The sequence below is a fragment of the Panthera leo genome, chromosome C1 (assembly GCF_018350215.1).
Source record: "Panthera leo isolate Ple1 chromosome C1, P.leo_Ple1_pat1.1, whole genome shotgun sequence".
NCBI lineage: Eukaryota > Metazoa > Chordata > Mammalia > Carnivora > Felidae > Panthera > Panthera leo.
Window position 1 is genome coordinate 49466 of NC_056686.1, and position 6935 is coordinate 56400.

At 59.3% G+C, this 6935-nt stretch overlaps 1 long non-coding RNA gene across 1 annotated transcript; it reads right to left on the reverse strand.

Moving 5' to 3' along the window:
• Window positions 1–288: 288 nt before the first annotated feature.
• On the reverse strand, window positions 289–5910 carry LOC122227001. The gene is made up of 3 exons (XR_006205841.1): window positions 5851–5910; window positions 5095–5165; window positions 289–410 (listed from the first exon to the last, which is right to left on the reverse strand). It is a non-coding gene; the product is annotated as an uncharacterized LOC122227001 (long non-coding RNA).
• Window positions 5911–6935: the final 1025 nt, after the last annotated feature.

The window sequence follows — 6935 nt, forward strand, 5'->3', positions numbered from 1 at the left end:
GAATGAGAGGGGAGGCTGAGCTGAGAGGAGGGTCTCCGGGCCATGAGTGCAGCTCATCTAATACATAGCAAGGCGTCAACTAGAAGCACCAAGAAAAATCCCAATGTGTTGATGCCAAACAAGGCATTATGCAGAAGCTGACAAGTTTGCTGAGGGCCATGTTCCCGGCTGGAAGATGGGATGACCCAGCCCAAGTCCTGGCTTTGCCCCTCACCAGTCATGAATCACCCCATCCTGTCTCTGAAGCCCCAGGAGCCCGGGAGCCCACACACACCTGCTGGACTCAGACACACAGTTACTCAACTGCTAACATGTGGCAAACTCAGGTTTTTGCAAGGCCTCCCAGTCGGAAAGAACGGTCTATCTGTTCTGCTGGAAGGAGTCTGCAGCACGCTGACATCTGTTAGCATCTGCATGTACACAGAGCATGAAAGGTCAGGCTCCTTTGTTCTGAGCAGGGCACGAGGACTCCACATCTGGGGATGCCTACCCTCCTCTACGCAGAGGGAAAACCCCCTCAGACCGGCCTCAGTCCTGCCAGGTGTCTCTTCCGCTCCCACTTTCCATGGGCCTCCAAGCAGCCTGGCCAGTCTACAGGTGGGAAGGCCCCCAGGACCAACCTGGGACTTTGTTAAACGCCCTGGAGAAAGAGCCAAGCTGTGGCCTTGGACAGAACCCTGGGATCGCTGCCCTTCCCCTGCCCACGGCAGGTGTGGGTCCGGCCTCCGCAGGCGGGTTCTGCTCAGTGTCTCAGCCCACACCAGGCTGTGCTCTTCAGTCCAACACACTTCTGGGGCTGCACCTGGGGCACCGTGCAGAACTTCAAAGGGTCGGACATCACAGAGTTCCCACTCTCATGGCAAAATGTGCAGAGCTACTCTGTTGTGAAACCACAGACAGCAACGCGGAAGATGAAATGACCCGGTGGAAGACGTGGACAGTTGCAGTAATAAAGGAACCCTCATACCCAGACGGGCACCCACAACGACATCACTGCACTCAGCAGGCATATCACCAACTCAACCAACCCTTGCAAGGAGGACTGGGCCTTGGATGGGGTCGGGCTAAGTCATCGCCTCAGAAAGCCAGCCTGGGCTGCAGTTGTGAACCAGTAAAACTCACTGACCACCTCAGCATGCTACTTCTGAAAACCCCTGATGTGACAAATCAATGATGACAAGGTGACTGTTGGTCGTCTGGGTGACCCTGATGGTGGAACTGTGCGTGAAGTACGCCCAGATAACCCACCCCTCCTCCCAGGGTAGGCAGGCACAGAGTTGCAACCCTGCTGGAGCATGGTAGATGAGGCCGGGCCAAGAGATTCCCCAGGCTTGGGAGTTTTCGCTCTCTCTGAAGAAGACAATGCCTGTGGCCAAACCTTAAGAAGCTTCTGGGGATAGGAAGGTATTCAGAGTCCTGCCTGGGCAGAAGCGCAGTGGGCAGGTGCCGGGAGAAGAGGTTAGCAGGCCTGGGGCTGCCTCAGGCCAGGGAGGCCAAGCCGGGCGGAGGGGGCCACACCAGGGTGGAGCCCTGTAAACAAGCCTCAAATGCTGACGCGTGGTGGGTATGTCAGAAAACAAACAAAAGTCCTGCTCGCAGGGAGCTCACATTCAACAGGAAGCCCAACATAAACAGTCCCTTCCAGGGCCAGTCTGGGCTCGCTGTGGAGGCTGGGAGTCTCTCAGAGCTGGGCCTGGGGGCAGTACCTTCCAGCCACCCACCCTCCTAGCCCTCCACCAACTGGCCCCTTACCTCCAGCTTCCCTCTTCCTCCAGGATTTCTGTGCCGAGGGTCCCCGCCTGAACGTCCTTTCTCCTTCAACTTCCACTAACAGTCCTGGCAGAGGCCTACCTGAGCCCACTCCTCCCCCCAGAGGCCTGACTGCTGCCCTGTGACTGAGGGTGGCACATCCTAGCGTCTCTATCAGGACCGTGGTAGGTTCCGAATGCTCACAGGTCTTCCCAGGCCAAAACAGGTGAGCAGGCCAAGAGTGAACATGTGACCAGCACAGCTGGGATTGACCCTCCAGGGCCTACACGCCCACAAGGAGGAGCATGGGTCCCCGAGGCCTTCACGTGGGATCTGCACTGAGCGTGAGCAGCAGGACTGTGGTCACAGGAGGAGGAAAGCACACTCACGCATAAGCACACAGCATAGACACATGTGAGCCCATGGGTAACCCTACGCTCTCGGGTAAGGGTCTGCTCTTCCCTCACGATCAGCCCCTGCTGGCACACTCCCGAGACGTGGGGGTGTAATGGGACTGGAACTGAGTCTGCGTGCAGCACCACTCTGATAGCTCTGCCACTCCACTCTGGTCATCTCCCTGACCTGACATCTGAAAGATTACGGTGCTGCAGCGGCTTGTGCCATGAGGGATAAGGACCGCAACCTCATGGACACACAGCAGGACAACAGCTGCAGCCAGGGGTCCCCTCGACCCCCTTCCCGCCCCAGGCCATGTCCAGGCAGCAGACCAGGTGACGTTTGCAGGGACAGAAAGGGGTGGAACCAGCCCACGTGCTCATTCATTGGGACAGATTCTTCTGTCTCCGGGGGCCCTAGAAGACTCTATTCCTGCCCTTTGCTTGGCCCTACCTTGGGGTGAACCCATCCCCCAGCTCCTGGACTTTGGGCCCATTTATGGAGAAAGCATCAAGAGTGTGCTAGGCCTGCCTCACCGTGCTGACCAGGGCACCTGTAGCCACATTTCACCCTGACTGCCCTGCTCCGGCCAAAGGACCCCACAGATTTTGAACCCCTATCTCATTTTCAGATGGAGAAAGTAAGGTCCTGAGAAGGGCAGAGAAGGCTGGGTCGTTCGGTGGCTGGCTAGGAGGGCCCAACTCTCAGGCCGCTGAAGGGTCTGCCACCTTTACCACCTGTGTCAGGCTAACTCCAGCACAACCCAGGCCCAAGAGGGGCCACAGCACGTGACAGGCTGCCTGAGGCAGGTGCTGCTCTCTGTCCCCGGTGATGCCAGTGAGTGGGTGTCCTCACTCCTCCTGCAGAGGAACTTGGCTTGCAGAGCCGGTGGTAGCCAGGACTCCCATTCATGTTGCCAGACCAACAACTCCCTCTGTATGGCTTCCGAGTGTATCCAGTGCAGCCTGTGGTGTGTCAAGCTCACCTGTGTCACTGTGTTTTTGCCTGGGGTCACTGTGTGTGTGTGTGTGTGTGTGTGTGTGTGTGTGTGTGTCTGCTTATGCGTGATGCAGCAGGTGAATATCATGGTATATGTTACCAATGCTCTGGCAGCGTGTGCCTTGTGGGTGCCCCGAGTCCGTGAACCCACAGGGGAATGTAGGGTTGACCCTAAGCCCTATCTCTCTACTCCTTTATATAGCATCAGTTAAGGTCAGTGAACAGGCTGGCCTCGGAAACATGTCTACTCCTGAGGCACGGCCTGCAGCCAGCTCACGGCGGGCCGAAGGCAAGGCAAGTCTTAGCAGGGCAGCCCCTCCTGTGTCTGACCTGCGGCTGGGAACAGACACATTCCTGGAAGCTCTGACCACTCTAGCAGGGAGTGTAAAGGAGCCCTAGCTGATTCGCCACTGACCTCTGACCTCCCAGGCTAACTCTTCCGAGTGGAACACTGCTGCCAGCCAGCAGACCCTTGCTCCAGACATGCTGTCTTGGGTACGACGGCTATATCCATCTGGTGCTCATGCTGCAGGCCTGTGTGTCTATGTATGCTTTTGCACAGGTGTTGGTGGTGTCTTTGATCTTGGATGTAAGTTAACACACATACTGTCTGTGCATGTTTGTGGTGAGGGTGTCAGCCTCTGTGCTGTGTGTGCAGCTTGGGGAGCTGCTGTGCGTGCATATGGAAGCGTATAGGCATGAGCTCTTGCGAATGCCTGCATCTGTTGGTGGCTTTGGGCACACGGATGTGTACCCATGGATGCGTTTCCTCACAGCTGCGTCAGCTGTGCCCACACCTGTGTGATCTGGCCCTACATGCCTTCCTGTGTCTGGCATGTCTGGGCCTGCTCTCCCGCCCCGACAGCCGCCCTAGATGAGCTCAGGAAGACTAAGGCTGAGGGAGCAGGTCTCCTCTGCGTCTCTTTTCCTCCAACCTCACCCATCTCTCTTCCCTGGGTTCCACATCTGGTGCTCAATAAATGATTGCTTGGTGAAGGAATGGCTGAAAAGGGGGCTTTAGGGGGAGCAGTCTGGGGATGAGGGTAGGTAGGCACTCCAGGAAGGGAGGGACGCTTCTGGCAGGAACGCCAGTTGTGGACAGGGTCAGATAGCGCCAGAGGAGGCGGTCATGGCTGGCCGAGCCCCGGGTTGGGGGCAGCAAGGTCTACGGGCTGCCCCGCGTTCCCCGGAGACGTCTCGGGTCACAGTCTGCGCTGCTCAGGCCGAGCCGCCCCAAGGGTTATTTATGACCCCCCCCCTCCCCCTCCCTGGCGGCGGCGGCGGCGGCGGTGGCGGCGGCGGTGGCGGCCGCGGCTCCGGCCTCGGCCCAGCGGCGGAGGGCCCCCAGAGGGGGTACCGCGAGGAGCGAGGGCGCCGCGGAGGCCCGGAGGAAGGGGAGGGGGCGGGGCCTCTGCGGGTCGGAGGAGGGGCTTTGGCCGTCTAGCCCACCAGTGTTCCCCGGGGTGCCGCCAGGCCAGAACGCGAGGCGAGGGGTGATTCTAGAGCCAAAATTCTGTCCGTCTGACCTCTGGCTCAGTCAGAAGTGCAGAGGAGCACACGGGGCCCCAGATGCCAAACCAGGACAGAGGTGGATAGGAGGGAAGAAGTGAGCAGATCCTTGTGGAAGGAGTATAATGTCCAGGACTAAGGACGTCTGATCCCTGTGGGAAAGTGGCTCTGACCCTGTGGGCAGAGAGGTCTATTTCCCATGAAGAGGGGGAAACAGGTAGGGGTGGGGGTAGGGGTGAACTGATTAGCCAAAGTCCTGGACAGCCCCTGGAAGGGGGTCTCCTGGGAGTCAGGGAGTGGCCCTTGGAGGAGAAGGGGTTCTGCAGGGAACTTTGACCCCAGTCATGGTCTTTTCAGGAAGGCACCTTGGTCCTCCAAAGAGAGGTGGGGCAAGACAGTAGCATGGAGGTTAGGTTGGGTGAGCTAGGTTAGCCCCCATACCTTGCCAGCTGGATCCTGCTCCTGAAAGCCAAGGTTGGGGCCTTCTATGCCCCTCCTTCCCCACTGTGGGCCTGTTCAGGATGAAAGAGGCCAGGGGTGAGTGAGGGGTGCTCCTGCAGAAAGGAAGGGAGGCTCCCTCCGCAGGCTACATGGTACCTTCTCACATCTAGAGACATACTTCACTAGGCTTCCCTCCCCAAACCTTAGTTTAAAGGTCAGGGGTTAGGAGGCCTAAGGATCCGTGAACAGGTGCAGACAAACATGAGAAGAAGCGAGTGGAGGAAACCATCTTTTGAAAGCAGTGTCAGGGCTGTGGTCAGACACGACAGTTGGCCCCCTCTGAGTCCTGATAGCCTCTCCACACGGTGCCATGACCACAGATTAACATGATGGCTGCTCCGTGGGCCATGGCTCTTGGGCAGCAACAGCCTCCTGCATCTATTAGAGACGGAGGCACCACACCTGAGAGCAAGACAAGGGCCACCAAAGGTGAATGTGCCTCTAGGGTCCGACATTTTCTGGACACCCTGCCAAACGCATCTCACAGGGCTGGCGGGGGGAGGGGGGGGTGCTGCCTACGTGCTGGGTTTGGATCTGAGGCTACTTTCTAGCTTGTCCAAAATAACACACCAGGGAAAGACAACCCTGTCTCAGCAGCTGCTAGTGGGTTTCTGTTTCTTCTCCTAATGCTCCTGCTGCAAGCTGCCATGCTGCTGTGCAGGGAGACGGGCGGGAGAAGCTACCCTCAGTCCAGACCTGCTACCTCAGGACACCAAAGTGGACATGGATGTAGCGGGTTCCTCTTCCCCAGACCGGCTCCTAATAGGGAACAGAAATGTTCTCAAGTGCACAATCCCACATTCATTGGCCCCTCCTCTTCCCCGCATCCCCCAACCCTCACTCAGACTGGGCTCAGCCCACCTTCCTGCCCCACAACGTGGCTCAGATATTGTCTGTCCTGGTGTCAGACGGCCTGGATTTAAAGCAGCTGTGTGACATCAAGAGAGTTACTTGACCTCTCTGTGTCTCACCTTCCTCATCTATAAATGAAACCATGAGGAAAACTCACTGAGATGATCAAGTGAACTAAGGCATGTAAAGCGCATAGTAAGGTGGCAATAACTGACAGAATTGTTGTTACTCACAGAGCATGAAGCCTCCCCAACACATCTGCTGAGGCCACACGCCACAAACCCACAGCCTCACGCCCTGCAGATGCAGAGGAGACCACCCACGCCCGACAGTAATGCCCACCACCCACCGCCCCTGTGCCAACACTCCTACCCAGAGCCGCCACGCAAGCAGGCAGTCCCAGATCACCGATCCCCCATCGGCTAGGAGCCCACTCCGGGTTTTGCCCCCCCCCCCCCCCCCCGCCCCGGTGCAGTCCCGGACTCCAGCTGCGCCTAGTGACTCCCTCAACAATGGCGCGGTAGGTGCGCGCAGCTTCTCGCTGGCATACGCCCCTTCGCACACCCGGGACTCCCTTTCTCCTATCCTCGTCCACTCGGGAATGAGGCAAGGGTGCGTGCAGCCCCGTCCCGCCACCCCCCGCCGCCAGCCGCGTGAGCCCAGTCGGCCGTCACGCACCCCCTGCCGGAGCCCGCGCCCGCCCGCCCGCCGCGCCGGGGCCGTTTAAATGGGCCAAGTTGTGGCGGCGGCGGCGGAGGCGGCGGCGGGAGTCTCCCAAGTCCCCGCCGGGCGGGCGGGCGGGCGCGCGCCAGTGTACGCGGGTGCGCGGCCGGGGCGGCGGGGCGGCGAGGCGGCGAGGCGGGACCTGGGCCTGGGACCCCCGGGCGGGGCGGGGCGAACGGCCGCAGACTTCCCGACTCCACTGCCAG